The sequence below is a fragment of the Hemitrygon akajei genome, chromosome 2 (assembly GCF_048418815.1).
Source record: "Hemitrygon akajei chromosome 2, sHemAka1.3, whole genome shotgun sequence".
Classification (NCBI taxonomy): domain Eukaryota; kingdom Metazoa; phylum Chordata; class Chondrichthyes; order Myliobatiformes; family Dasyatidae; genus Hemitrygon; species Hemitrygon akajei.
Genome location: NC_133125.1, coordinates 204,556,006 through 204,571,169, shown reverse-complemented (window position 1 = coordinate 204,571,169; position 15,164 = coordinate 204,556,006).

Here is a 15,164-nt window from a genome sequence, read left to right as displayed (position 1 = left end):
CATGGGATACAGAGGATGCTCTGTACAGAGTGCATTGGTTCCCCTGTGTAATCCAACAGACTGAAGGCCAAAATATTAAATGGCGCAAATGTAGATATGTGTATTAAGAAATAGCAGCAGATGTGGCTTTTTGGCCCTTTGTGTCTGTCCTGTCCTTCACTCAGAACGTCTGACCTTTGACCTCAGAGCCACTTTCCTGTGCCATCCCCATTATCACGGAGCCCCAGAAATCGAGAAACCTTGTGGAGAGAATTCCAAAGATTCACTGTGTTCTGGCTGAGTCAGGTGAAACATCATTCCTGCCTCTGCTCTGTCAATACCCTGTGAGACTGTGTCTGTCTCAGTCACACCACCTCTTATTCTTCTAACTTTGAGACAGGCCCAGCAGTGTAATCTCTCTGAGGACACTAGTAGAGGATAAAGCTTTAAAGTGAGAGGGTCAAAGTTGAAACAGGGTGTTATGTTTCAGGACATTACTATTCTCCTCACTGAAACCCCCAGCTTCAAACTGATCCGTCAAGGGACACATCACTAATTACTCTTTTTCTTCCAACAGATTCACAGAATCTGCTAAATAATCTTGTGTCTTCTTTTTGCCCTCCCGATTCCTCTCTTCAGTGTACTCCTACATTCCTTCATTTTCACAAGGGAATCGCTCCATCCCAGTTATTTTCACCTGACAAACAAATCCATCATTTTCCTGATCAGAGTCTGAATGACCCTCGTCAGCCAGGGTTCCCTCATCCCATCAGTGCTGACCTTCACTCCAACAGGAACATGCTGATCCCGAACCCCTCCAAACTCTGTTCAGGATCCTCACTCACAAGATGTCTGTTTACTTGGGAACACCCTCCTGTTCCACTCCTCTTACCCCCGGCCCTTTCTATCCTCCCTCAGTTCAGTCTGTCCATTGATCTGAAGAGAAATAGGGAGAGAAAAGTTCCCCTTCAGTGTCTGTGTGTGGAGCAAAGAGGGATGAGTGAGGTCTGGTTCCCCTCGTCTGTGTTTACTGGAATGGAAGCTGGTGAATTTTGGGAAGAGAATAAATAGTATTGTCCTGAACCACAACAAACAAGAGGTGATGCTGGAAGCCTTAAACACATAAAGCTGGATGAACTCCTGGGGGCTGATCAAGTCCGTCCTCAGACCTTGTGGGGAAGCCTAGGAAGAAGTTGCTGGGGCTTTGCTGAGATAATCTGAATATCAAATACTGAACTTTGCCACACAGGAACAGCCCCTGTGACATGAGGTCCTGGGTGAGCTGATACAAATCTGGTTTGTGGTTGGAGGCAGAGGGTGGTAGTGGAGGGTTGTTTTTCACACTGGATGTCCGTGACCAGTGCTGAACCACGGGCATCGTTGTTGCCTCCATTCTGTTTGTTATTCATGTTAATGAATTTGATGAGAGTGTAGGTGTGTGGTTAGTAAGTTTGTGGAAGTGAGGCAAGAGGGGAAAAAATGAAAGGGGCCCTGAGGGCAATGTTTACGCAGAGAAGGTGGTGGGTGTATCGAACGAGCTGCCTCAGGAGGTGACAGCGGCAGGTAACTACACCATTTAAAAGACATTTAGATAAATGTATGCACAATAAGAACATAAGATAAAGGGGCAGAAGTAGGCCATTCAGCCCATCAAGTCTGCTCTGCCATTCAGTCATGTGCTGATCCAATTCTTACAGTCATCCCCACTCCCCTGTTTTCACTCCATACCCTGCCTAATGGTGCATAGTTCCCTAAATGTGGAATCTCATGTGGATAGGGTGGTGAAGAAAGCCTTTGGTATGCTGACCTTTATAAATCAGAGCATTGAGTATAGGAGCTGGGATGTAATGTTAAAATTGTACAAGGCAATGGTGAGGCCAAATTGGAGTATTGTGTACAGTCCTGGTCACTGAATTATAGGAAAGATGTCAACAAAATAGAGAGAGTGCAGAGGAGGTTTACTAGAATGTTACCTGGGTTTCAGCACCTAAGTTACAGAGTAAGGTTGAACAAGTTAGGTCTTTATTCTTTGGAGCGTAGAAGGCTGAGGGGGTACTTGATAGAGGTATTCAAAATTATGAGGGGGATAGATAGAGTTGATTTGGATAGGCTTTTTCCATTGAGAGTAGGGGAGATTCAAACAAGAGGACATGAGTTGAGAGTTAAGGGGCAAAAGTTTAGGGGTAACATGAGGGGGAATTTCTTTACTCAGAGAGTGGTAGCTGTGTGGAACGACCTTCCAGTGGAAACGGTAGAGGCAGGTTTGATATTGTCTTTTAAAAGAAATTAGATAGTTATATGGACAGGAAAGGAATGGAGGGTTATGGGCTGAGTGCAGGTCAGTGGGATTAGGTGAGAGTAAGCTTTCGGCACAGACTAGAAGGGCCGAGATGGCCTGTTTCTGTGCTGTAATTGTTATATGGTTATAATCAAGAACCTATCTATCTCTGCCTTAAATACACCTAATGATTTGGCCTCTACACCGCAACAACTTCCACAGATTTACCACACTCTGATTAAAGTAATTTCTCCGCATCTCAGTTCTAAAAGGATGTCCTTCAATCCTGAAGTCGTGCCCTCTTGTCCTAGAATCCCCTACCATGGGAAATAACTTTGCCATATCTAATCTGTTCAGGCCTTTTAACATTTGGAATGTTTCTGTGCGATCCCCCCCTTATTCCCCTGAACTCCAGGGAATACAGCCCAAGAGCTGCCAGACGTTCCTCATACGGTAACCCTTTCATTTCTGGAATCATTCTCGTGAATATTTTCTGGACCCTCTCCATGGTCAGTATATCCTTTCTAAAATAAGGAGCCCAAAACTGCACACAATACTCCAAGTGTGGTCTCACGAGTGCCTTAGAGCTTCAAAAAGACTGTCTTAATCAGTGTTTTATTGCCACTTGCGAACAGTAGATGACTAATATAGCTCCAATGGAAAATTGCTTCTCCCATTTCTGATGGTCTAATATTGTAAATGAAGACGCTGATGATGTGAAAGTCTTCAAAGGCAGAGAAGTCAAGGTTCAAAGCTCAAGATAAAATTTATTATCGCAATACTTGTGTTACCATATGCTACCCTGAGTTACTGCAACCATTCAAATTTGATCTGCAACCTTTTCAGGCAGCATAACTACACGTAAAATAAGCTAAGCTTCTCAGTTATGTTCAAGGATGCAGTTTTTGGAGTGTGTGTACCTCTTTCTGTGACCCACATCCCTCTGACAGCACGAAGGTTACATGTAATGTACCCTACTCTTATAGGGAGACAGACCTGTGCCCAGTGATGCCTGCATGGTAGAATACAGTGATAGCCCCCTGCCCATCTGTTTTTCACCCTACTCCAAGCAGTGCCAGACCTGACCAACAGTCCTATACTCACTGTACGGTACCCCTGCTTCCTACTGTGAATGATGTAAGCGATTAGCATTATTCTCAATTTGCAGTGACAAGCCTGTTCCTTTGAACAAAGTATATTTTCATCTGGAACTGGCTACAGAGACGCACCACCGGGACGGCCGGAGATTGGATCAAGCTCACGATGAATGGTCCCAGGTCTCAAATCATATTCTGGATACATCAATACCTGTGCTGATGTTGTCCTCTGACAGGAGCAGCATATTTCCTCGCCCTTTCTTCTCCAGTTCCAACATGTTCTCAATGTCGTATGCACTATTTCTGCCGTACCCCTTCACTATCTAACTAACCCTCAGCCATCAGGCTTTTGAACTACCCCGTCACTGAAATGTTCCCAGTACCTATGGACTCACTTTCAGGGTCTCTTTATCTCATGATCTCTAGAGTTATAGCTTAGTTACTTAATATTATTGTGTTATTTTGTTTTTATTTGCATATTCTCTACTGGGTTTTGCACATGGCAGATGGAGTTTAATGCAAACAAGTGTGAGGTATTGCACTTTGGAAGGAAAAACCAAGGCAGAACATACAAGGTAAATGGTAGGGCACTGAGGAGTGCAGTAGAACAGAGGGATCTAGGAATACAGATACAAAATTCCCTAAAAGTGGTGTCGCAGGTAGATAGGGTAGTAAAGAGAGCTTTTGGTACATTGGCCTTGATCAATCGAAGTATTGAGTATAAGAGTTGGAATGTTATGGTGAGGTTGTATAAGGCATTGGTGAGGCCGAATTTGGAGTATTGTGTGCAGTTTTGGTCACCGAATTACGGGAAGGATATTAATAAGGTTGAAAGAGTGCAGAGAAGGTTTACAAGGATGTTGCCGGGACTTGAGAAACTGAGTTACAGAGAAAGGTTGAATAGGTTAGGACTTTATTCCCTGGAGCATAGAAGAATGAGGGGAGACTTGATAGAGGTGTATAAAATTATGATGGGTATAGATAGAGTGAATGCAAAGAAGGCTTTTCCCACTGAGGCTAGGGGAGAAATAAAACAGAGGTCATGGATTAAGGGTGAAGGGGGGAAGGTTTAAAGGGAACTTTGGGGGGCTTCTTCACACAGAGAGTGGTGGGAGTGTGGAATGAGCTGCCAGATGAAGTGGTAAATGCGGGCTCACTTTTAACATTTAAGAAAAACTTGGACAGGTAAATGGATGAGAGGGGTATGGAGGGATATGGTCCAGGTGCAGGTCAGTGGGACTAGGCAGAAAAATGGTTCAGCACAGCCAAGAAGGGCCAAAAGACGATTTTCTGTGCTGTAATGTTCTATGGTTCTATGAGTCGGGGATCACGGGACTCTCTGCACGCAGCTATTGCGGAATTCGCGGACGTGGCGATTATTTCCAAGTGCGAAGGATGCAGATAACACGTTAAAATCAGCAGAGCTACGGCATAAGTTAAGTCATTCAATCATGGCTGATCCAATTCTTCCAGTCATCTTCGGACCCTTTTCAGACTCACAGTACAGTCTTTGGGGATTAAATGGAGCCTGTTCAGCGCAGCTTCCGTCCCACAGCCGATGAGCTGCGCTCCTCACGCCAGTCCCAGGACCATTATCAAAGTTTACAACTCTGAAATTCTTCAGTTCAAACAGGCATTTAAACAGGGAAATGAACAGGCAGGGAATGGAGGGTATTGAGTGTTGTAGAATAGAGATACCCAGGGGAACAAGTACATAGTTACTGGAGAGGAGACACAGGTAGACAGTGTAGTGAAGAAGGGGTCTGGTACGCTGGCCTTCATCGATCGGGGATTAAGTACATGAGATGGTTTGTCGTGTTACAGCTGTACAAGACATTGGGGAGACCACACTCAGAGTACTGGGTGCAGTTCTGGTCACCGAGCTGTAGAAAGGATGACATTCAGCTGGAATGTGTGCAGACAAGATTCACAGGAATGTTACCGGGGCTCAAGGGCTTCAGGAGAATCTGGATCGACCTGGACTGTTTTCCTGAAGCAAAGGAGACTGAGGGCTGACATTATTGTGAATGATGAAATCCTGCAGGACAGTGATGAGGTCGATGGTCACAGTCTTTCCCCAGGGGAGGGGAGTCTAAACTAGAGGATACAGATTTAAACTCAGACGGTAAAGATTAGCAGGGGACCTGATGGGCAAATTTTCCACACAGACGGTGGTTGGTGTATTGGAGGGGTCGTGACTGTCACCTGCCGATTACCTGGTCGAAAGACACACCACTTGCCAATCAAAGTTTGACCCCTCCTCGTCCAACAATGCACACCTGGCCATTGGCTCCTTTAATTAGCCCTGTACTTGGCCTCGGGCAATTAGCCTTTGTAATCAGCTTAACTCGACTGGCACCGAGCCATTGGCTTCCCTGTGAACTACCTGGGCTGGACTCACCAGTCCTGCTGCACTATAAAGGAAGCCACGTGTGCTTGAGCCGCTGTCATTTTTGCTGTCTCCGAGGGACCACCCAGCTGTCGGTGAGTTGTGCATTGAACAGGGTTGGAGTGTGAGTATTGTCCCTGAGCAGAAGAGCCGTGCCTGCACAAGTCAAGGGGGACGGATATCGTATTGAGTGAGTGTGAGTGTGAGTGTGTGTGTGTGTGTGTGAGTGATTTTCCCATGTTCGTTATTAATTGTCTGCTTGCCGATCCAACTCCCGATGAAGGGTTTCGGCCCAAAATGTTGGCTACTCTTTTCTCACGGATGCTGCCTGACCTGCTGAGTTCTTCCAGCGTTGTGTACGTACTGTATATTGTGTGTGTGTGTGTGTGTGTGTACTTTCCTGTAGCCATTTTCCCACATTTGCCTTCTGTAAGTAAAATCCTTTACTACCAAGGCTGCGTGTCCAGAGTCCTTGTCTGTGATACCTATCGAGTCTGTTTCCTCACTCACAACAGTCGGTAAATGGAATGAGCTGCCAGAGGAAATGGTAGACGCTGATAGAACTGAAACATTTTAAGACATTTAGACAAGTTCTTGATTGAAAACGTTTAGAGGAATGCTGGCCAAGTGCTGTCAAATGGGACGTGCTGAGGAAGCCACCTTGGTTGTCAGGGACATGTTACGTCGAAGGGCCGGTGTGTGTGCTGTCACCTCCATTAGTCTCATTAGGAAGAGTGGGACCTCACATCAGAGCAGGGCTGTACAGGGGGGAAGTCAGGAAGTTTTCCTGCATCCGTGTTTGAGTAATCCCAGTGTATCCAACACCTCACAATCTTCTGCTGCATCAAGATCCCACATTTCAGTGTCAAAGAGATTTGCCTGACAATTTAAATAATCAATATTTAATCACCTTTCCACCCTCCTGCTTTACATCTCTATTTATTCCCCAGACCCTTCTACCCTCCCTCTGGTCAGTCTGTACACTGCTCTGAAGAACATCAGAAACAGAAGCAAGGAGGCCATTCAGCCCCTCACACCTGCTTTCCCATTAGACATGATCAATACCACTTCCCTGTGCTCATGCTGTTTCTACTGATTCACTTTGTATCCAAAACTCTCTCCACGTCTCTCAACATAGTTAATGTGTAAGTGTGCAGAGCCCTGTTAGATTGTGAGCTGTGTAAATACATTTATTCACCTCTGAATGGTCGTCCCCTCCCTGTGCCTCCTCCTCCTGACACCGCCGTTACCAGAAACATCATCCCTGCATCTACCTGGGGAGCCTAGAGCAAGTCTCAGACTCTCTCTCTGTCTCCGTCATGCACAAATACACACAGGGGCTTCACCATTTACATTTCTCTATTGTGTCAATGACCAACACTTCATTCTTCAATCTTTTTGTTGATTTTCAGTAAAAATATACAAAGCAGAGGAGAAGTTTAGCAAACAGGTAATGTAAAAGACATATAAACAGCAATAAAGTATATATTGTCAAAATCAAATAGGTATAATATTGCACTGTTATATATACAGTATAATCAAAAAACCACAAACCCTCTTCACAAATCGTTAAAAAAAACTGGAAAATGTTATTTATATAAAGGAAAAAGCCCACTAAACAAAATTGAAATTTAAAAAAAATAAAAGAAAGATTGGGCAGTCCATTTGAGGATAAATGTTGAAGAAAAAAGAAAGAAAAAATATCCTTCCAGTCACCTCCGAACCTTCATGGATAAGGATTTTCCCCAAAGAGAATAAAGAAAAATAAATAAAAAATAAAGTAAATCACATGAAAATATCGAATAAACGGTCGCCAGACTTGCACAAAATTAGAAGATGTGTCGAACATCCGGCTTCTAATTTTCTCCAAGCTAAAACATGACATAATGGAGGAGAGCCAATAGAAAACAGTAGGCAGGTTAGATTCTTCCCAGTATAACAAGATAGCTCTCCTGGCCAGTAAAGTTGAAAAGGCTGTCACATGTTGAGCGGAAGCAGATACTCTACCTACTTCCTCTGGAATAATCCCAAAGATTGCCGTAAGTGAATTGGGTTGAACATCCACATCTATAACTTTAGATAGTTTTCCAGACACATCCCTCCAAAAACTATTTAAGCTTACACAGGACCAAAACTTGTGAGTTAGAGTAGCCACCTCTACGTTACATCTGTCACAAATAGGGCTTATATTAGGAAATATATGCGCCAATTTATCTTTAGACATGTGGGCCCTGTGTACTATTTAAAACTGAATTAAGGAATGACGTTCACAGATAGATGAATTATTAACTAGATAATAAATTTTACTCCATTGATCACCTGAAAGAGAATGTTGAAGTTCTACTTCCCAGATGCATTGAACCTGATCATTAGGCGACATGCGAGCATTCATTAACTGTTTATAAATAATAGCTATTAATCGTTTTTGAAATGGTTTAAGCTGAAAAGTAGCATAAGCCAAATTTGAAGAATAGGCCAAGGGATAATTCGGTAAAAAATCACGTAAAAAATTCCTAACCTGTAAGTATCTAAAAAAAATGTGTGTTTGAGATATCATATTTATCCATTAACTGCGAAAAAGACATTCAACAATCCTGTAAGAACAAATCTAAAAAAGTTTTTATTCCCTTAGTTTTCCATATTAAAAAAGCCTTATCCAGAGTTGATGGTTTAAAAAAAATTAGAATAAATATTACTAGAGAGTAAAAAAATTATTTAATTCAGAAAATCTACGAAACTGAAACCAGATTTTTGAAGTATGTTTAATGATAGGATTGAGAGCTTGTCTACCTATTCTGGAGAACGAAAAAGGAAGGGGAGCTCCTAATAAAGAAGTTAAAGAAAACCCCGTTACCGAATTTTCCTCCAAATGTAACCATGGAGGGCGATCCTGGTTATTTATATCATAAATCCAAAAAGTAATATAATGAATATTGATTGCCCAATAATAAAATAAAATAAAATAATTATTCATATTGCATTAATTTGACCCTTCAATGACATTGACATAGGCGACCATTTAGAAAGCGCTTGTTGAGTATATTCAATTAGAAGGGAGAAATTATATTTATATAGGTCCTTAAAATTTTTAATAATTTTGATACTGCGGTAAGTTTAATGGTTTTTAGCAATATTAAAAGGTATTTGATCATAATAATCAGAATAATTATTAATAGGAAATAATTCACTATTATGTAATAGTAAATTCCGTAAATATAGATAGCATTAAAGGAATAGATTTCATAGGGTTTGAAATGTAATCTAATAAATCATCCGCGTATAACGAAACCTTATGTAATTTATCCCCTCTCTTAATACCCTGCACAGAATTAGAATCCCTAAGAGCGATAGCAAGTGGTTCTAAAACCAAATTAAATAATAAAGGACTGAGAGGACAACCCTGACGGGTTCCTCTATATAATCTAAAATAAGAAGACTTTTGATTATTAGTTGTAACCGCAGCCACCGGGGTATGGTAAATCAATTTAGTCCAGGAAATAAATCCCGGGCCAAAATTAAACCTCTTCAAAACCTGAAATAAATAAGGCAACTCCACCCTATCAAAGGCTTTCTCTGCATCCAGAGATGCAATACATTCAGATTCTTTGATTTTCCTTAATTTTATTAATAAGCACTGACCAACACAGTCTGCCCGAGGATTCTGCTGGGATCAGCCTGCATGTGTTGCCACACTTCCGGCTCCAAAATATCGTGTCCCCGTCTCTCTAACCTTCACCATACCTCTCCGGGTAGCTCCAACCTGATTTCTCTAATGGTCCACTCCCCTCTCCTATCACATTCCTCCTCCTTTATCCCCCTTCCGGAGGAAATTACACTGCACTCCCATTTTTTCTTCAATCAGATGCTGGAAGAACTAAAACAAAACAGAAATTACTTGAAACCCACAACAGAGCAGGCAGTGTTTGAATCAATTCCGGGAGAGGTCACCGACGTGGAACGTGAAACCTGTTCCTCTCTCCACAGATCCTGACCAACCTGCCGTGTTTTTCCAGCATTTCCTGGTTATATACTGGGTCCGTTTTGGATGCTGTTGAGGGGGGTGACCCTGACAGAGGATGACTACAGTGATCGGGTCTCTGGCACTGAGCCTGGTTCTGTGGTGCGGAAGGGAGAGAAGAAGATGAGGAATGCAGTAGTCAGAGGGGATTCCATAGTGAGGGGAACAGACAGGAGGTTCTGTCAGCCTGATAGAGATACCTGCATGGTGTGTTGCCTCCCAGGTGCCAGGGTACGGGATGTCTCGGATCGGGTGCAGAGTATTCTGAAGGGGGAGGGTGACCAGCCAGAAGTCTTGGTACACGTTCGTACCAATGACACTGGTAGAAAAAGGGAGGAGGCCCTGAAGAGAGAATTCAGGGAGTTGGATCGGGAGCTGAAAAGCAGGACCTCTGGGGTAGTAATCTCAGGATTGCTGCCTGTGACAAGTGGTAACGAGCACAAGAATAGCACGAACAGGCATATTAATGTGTGGCTGAGAGACTGGTGTAGCGGGCAGGGTTTCCGGTTCCTGGATCACTGGGGGAGGAACGACCTGTACAAGAAGGACGGGCTACACCTGAAAATCCTGTCTGACTAACCCACTGCAAATTGTTGAGGAAATTACAATCAGGGTAGGCAAAGGAGATGGAGCATCTGTGGTGTACATGAGGCTGCTTAGCAAGAAAAGAGCCCATGGAATTACAGTGAAGTTACTAGCATGGGTGGAGCATTGGCTGGTTGGCAGAAAACAGTGGGGATAAAGGGATCCTACTCTGTCTGCCTGCTGCTTACCAGTGGAGTTCCACAGGGGTCGATGTTGGGATCAATGCTTTTTACGATGTATGTCAATGATCTGGACTATGGGATTAATGGATTTTTGGCTAAATTTGCCGATGATACAAAGATAGGTGGTGGAGGGGGCAGTGTTGAGGAAACAGAGCCTGCAGAGAGACTTAGATAGTTTAGGGGAATGGGCAAAGATGTGGCAAATTAAATATAATGTTGTTAAGTGTATGGTCATGGACTTTGATGGAAAAAATAAATGGGCAGACAATTATTTAGATGTGGAGAGAATTCAAAATGCAGAGATGCAAAGGGACTTGGGGGTCCTTGTGCAAGATTAACCTCCAGATTGAGTCCGTGGTGAAGAAGGCAAATGCAATGTTGACATTCGTTTCTAGAGGTGTAGAATACAATAACAGGGATGCGATGTTGAGGGTCTATCAGGCACTTGTAAGACCACACTTAGAGTATTGTGTGCAGTTTTGGGCTCCTTTTTATTTTAGAAATAGAAATAAATTTATTTTGAAAGTTATTTATTTATTTAATGAATAAAATTTAATTATTTATTTTCGAAAATATATACTGACATTGGAGAGGGTTTACAGAATATTCACGAAAATTATTCCAGGAATGAAAGGGTTACCATATGAGGAACATCTAGAAGCTCTTGGGCTGTATTCCCTAGAGTTCAGGAGAATGGGGGGCGGGGGGGACCTCATAGAAACATTCCAAGTGTTAAAAGGCCTGAACAGATTAGATATGGCAAAGTTATTTCCCATGGTAGGGGATTCTAGGACAAGAGGGTATGACTTCAGGATTGAAGAACTTCCTTTTAGAACTGAGATGCGGAGAATTTACTTCAATCAGATGGTGGTAAATCTGTGGAATTTGTTGCCACGAGCGGCCATGGAGGGCCAAGTTATTAGGTGCTTTTAAAGCAGAGAGAGATAGGTTCTTGATTAGCCAGGGCATCAAAGGGTATAGGGAGAAGGCAGGGGATGGGGATGTCTGGAAGAATCAGATCAGCCCATGATTGAATGGCAGAGCAGAATAGATGGGCCGAATGGCCTACTTCTGCTTCTATATCTTATGGTCTTAAACTGAATATCTGATTCAATGTGGAGATCCCGGCTCCATTTGTCTCATAAATTAGAGGAACGGCTCCTCATGTTCCACCAGGGTGGCCGGCAACCTGACATCGATTTCTCAAACTTCTGGTAGTCGCTCCCTCTCTGTCACTTTTCCTGTTTAATCGTCTCTCTCCTCCTGATCCACCAGCCCCATCACCCTATCTCTTCCCCCTTCTACCCTAACCTCTCTCTCTCTGCCCATCACCCACACACTCCTCCCCAACCTCTCCATCTGCCCATCACCCACACACTCCTCCCCATCCTCTCCATCTGCCCATCACCCATACACTCCTCCCCACCCTCTCCATCACCCACACACTCATCCTCACCCTCTCCATCTGCCCATCACCCACACACTCCTTCCCACCCTGTCCATCTGCCCATCACCCACACACTCCTCACCACTCTCTCCATCTGCCCATCACCCACACACACCTCCCCACCCTCTCCATCACCCACACACTCATCCGCACCCTCTCCATCTGCCCATCACCCACACACTCCTCCCGACCCTCTCCATCTGTCCATCACCCACACACTCCTCCCCACCCTCTCCATCTGCACCATCACCCACACACTCCTCCCCACTTCCCTGCCATATTACCTGCCTCGAGAATTCGCCAGCGTTATTGCGGTGATTGTGTATGTCCCGCCGCGTGCCGACGCAACGGTAGCGTGTGATGTCATCAGCTCCGCCGTTGCTAGGCTTCAGACACAACACCCTGAGGCACTGGTGATAATTACAGGGGACTTCAACCATGTGACTTTGGACAAGACACTACCTGCTTTCTCCCAGTACGTGGATTGTTACACCAGGGGTAACAGGACTATTGACCTGCTGTATGCAAATGTACAGGATGCATATAGTGCATCCCCGCTGCCTGCACTGGGGAAAGCTGATCACAACCTGGTTTTGTTACAGCCCAGATATAAATCAATTGTGATGAGGCATCCCACTACCACACGCTCTTTTAGAAAGTGGACTCCTGAAGCTGAACAGGCCCTGAGAGATTGCTTCGGTACTACTAACTGGGATGTACTGCAAGGGGGGCTCTGTGGGGGCGTTGAGGAGGTCACTGAATGCACAACGGACTATATTAACTTTTGTGTGGATGCCGTTGTTCCTGTTAGAACTGTTCGCTGCTATCCCAATTATAAGCCCTGGATCACTAGTCACATCAAAGGCCTCCTAAACCAGAAGAAGAGAGCCTTTAAAGATGGTGATCGGTTGGAGCTTAAAAGAGTTCAGAAGGAACTCAGAGTACAGATAAGGGGGGCAAAGGAGCAGTATAGGAGAAAGTTAGAACAAAAGCTGCAGGAAAAAAGCATGAAGCAGGTGTGGGATGGGATGAAGATCATCACCGGATGCGGTGCAAAGCGGGGGGCAAACATAAGTGGAGATGTGGAGAAAGCGAACCAGCTGAACAACTTCTTCAATAGGTTCGACAGCACAATCTCACCCTCACTGCAGAACTCCACACCAGGCTTACTTCCCTCACAGGAAAATATCCACTCACAGGAGACCTGGCCCACGCCCAGGTTTACGGCTGCACAGGTGGAAGGTCAACTGAGGAAGATCTGTACCAGCAAGGCGGCTGGACCGGATGGAGTTTCCCCACGATTACTGAGGGCCTGTGCAACTGAACTGGGAGAACCACTACAGCGCATCTTCAACATGAGTCTAGATCAGAGAAGAGTACCCAGACAGTGGAAAACATCTTGTATTGTCCCAGTACCGAAGAAACCACAACCAAAGGAGTTGAATGACTTCAGACCTGTTGCCTTGACGTCGCACGTGATGAAGACCATGGAGCGGCTGATAATACAGAATCTGAGGCCACAAACCAGGCACGCCCGGGATCCGCTTCAGTTTGCGTATAAGGAGAAGGTGGGAGTGGAGGATGCTATCACGTATTTGCTGCACAAATCACTCTCTCACCTAGATGGGGTCAGTTGTGCTGTGAGGATTACATTCCTTGATTTCTCTAGTGCCTTTAACACCATCCAGCCCAAGATCTTAAAGCACAAACTAACGGAGATGGGAGTAGACTCTCACATGGTGGATTGGATAGTGGACTACTTGACAGATAGACCTCAGTATGTGCGGTTGGGAGACTGTAGGTCTGACACAGTGGTCAGCAGCACAGGAGCGCCACAGGGAACCGTACTCTCTCCGGTCCTGTTCACCCTATACACATCTGACTTCCAATATAACTCGGAGTCCTGCCATGTGCAGAAGTTCGCTGATGACACGGCCATAGTGGGGTGTGTCAGGAATGGACAGGAGGAGGAGTATAGGAAACTGATACAGGACTTTGTGATATGGTGCAACTCAAACTACCTGCGTCTCAATGTCACCAAGACCAAGGAGATGGTGGTGGACTTTAGGAGATCTAGGCCTCATATGGAGCCAGTGATCATTAATGGAGAATGTGTGGAGCAGGTTAAGACCTACAAGTATCTGGGAGTACAGTTGGACGAGAAGCTAGACTGGACTGCCAACACAGATGCCTTGTGCAGGAAGGCACAGAGTCGACTGTACTTCCTTAGAAGGTTGGCGTCATTCAATGTCTGCAGTGAGATGCTGATGATGTTCTATAGGTCAGTTGTTGAGAGCGCCCTCTTCTTTGTGGTGGCGTGTTGGGGAGGAAGCATTAAGAAGGACGCCTCACGTCTTAATAAGCTGATAAGGAAGGCGGGCTCTGTCGTGGGCAAAGTACTGGAGAGTTTAACATCAGTAGCTGAGCGAAGGGCGCTGAGTAGGCTACGGTCAATTATGGAAAACCCTGAACATCCTCTACATAGCACCATCCAGAGACAGAGAAGCAGTTTCAGCGACAGGTTACTGTCGATGCAATGCTCCTCAGACAGGATGAAGAGGTCAATACTCCCCAATGCCATTAGGCTTTACAATTCAACTGCCAGGACTTAAGAACTTTTTTTTAAAGCTATTATTAATGCTTTTTGAGTTAGTGATTTAGATGCATATCATATTATTACTGAGTTAAGTATTGTATGTAATGAGTTTTTGCTACAACAAGTGTATGGGACATTGGAAAAAATGTTGAATTTCCCCATGGGGATGAATAAAGTATCTATCTATCTATCTATCTATCTATTCCGGGCTCCACTTTCCCTTTCTGTCAGATTCCAAAATCTTCAGCCCTTTGTCACTGACGCCGCTCACCTCCCAGTTTCTGACTCATTTCCACCCTCCACCCCTCCCTCATCTACCTGGATCCACCCATCACCTGCCAGCTCTGTCTCCATCCCTCTCTCCACCATTCTGCACAGATCATCTTCACTCTGACTTTCAGTCCAGATGAAGGACCTTGAGTCAAATCGTCAACTGTCCATTTCCCTCCATAGATTTTATCTGACACGCTTTTTTAATTATTTTTTTAAATTTATTTTTATTTTTATTTTTTTAAAAATTTATTTTTATTTATTTTTTTATTATTATTTTTATTATTTTTTATTATTATCTGGGAGTCTCTGGTGCTTTGTGT